A 915-nucleotide genomic window follows, 5' to 3' on the forward strand; every position below is an offset into this window, starting at 1 on the left:
GGAGAATGGCGTGAACCCGGGAGGCGGAGCTTGCAGTGAGCCGAGATTGCACCACTGCACTCCAGCCTAGGCAACAGAGGGAGACTCCGTCTCAAAAAACAAAAAAAAAGCCTGGCTCCTCGGCTTCCTTCTTTTGCTTCCTCTCGCTACACAACGTGCCTGCTCCCCCTTCACTTCCCACCATGACTGGAAGCTTCCTGAGGCCCTCACCAGATGCAGATGCTGGCACCATGCTTCCTACACAGCCTGCAGAATCATGAGCCAAAATAAACCTCTTTTCATTATGTTACCCAGCCTCAGGTATTCCTTTACAGCAATGCAAATGAACTAATACACAACCTTCACCTCTTCATTGCAGGTTGTTACAGAGACCAGGGTAACTAGCATAAAACACGCTGGACTTCATTTCAAAACACTTGGCTGGCAACGGGTTTAATGGCTTCCCAAAGAAGGAGAAAAACATTCTTTATCATTGAACCTACCTAATGTGTGCTCTGTGAGGAACAGCTTGGGCTATTTGTATTTTTTCTGCTAAATCCCTAATATAGTGTCATATGTATTAACTCTATTTGTTGAATCAGTGAGATTTTGGAGGTGAATGAAGAAACATGGCTACTCCTAAATAGGAAGGGTAGCCACACTTAGTTTTTGTTTTATAGGGAGAGAGATGTAGAGCATGGTGACAACCAGGAAGCATTATTTTTCAGTTTTCCTACTGAATACCTGTGTAATCTCAGGTAAATCATTTGTCTTCTCTAAACTTTAGTTTCCTCACTTGTCAAATAGGAAGAAAAAGCTCAGTCCCACGGGGTTGATCCATCATATGAGATAATGTATTTATGGTATTTTACAACATGTCTAAGACTGATACAGGTAGGCCGGGCGCGGTGGCTCACGCCTGTAATCCCAGCACTT

At 44.2% G+C, this 915-nt stretch overlaps 1 protein-coding gene across 1 annotated transcript in view; it reads right to left on the reverse strand.

Moving 5' to 3' along the window:
- The window catches only part of CCDC146 (coiled-coil domain containing 146), a 196,170-nt gene that overhangs the window by 21,670 nt on the left and 173,585 nt on the right, over positions 1 to 915 (reverse strand). The gene's annotated exons all lie outside the window — the stretch shown is intronic.

The sequence above is a fragment of the Mandrillus leucophaeus genome, unplaced genomic scaffold (genome assembly GCF_000951045.1).
Source record: "Mandrillus leucophaeus isolate KB7577 unplaced genomic scaffold, Mleu.le_1.0 Scaffold284, whole genome shotgun sequence".
NCBI classification, from domain to species: Eukaryota; Metazoa; Chordata; class Mammalia; order Primates; family Cercopithecidae; genus Mandrillus; species Mandrillus leucophaeus.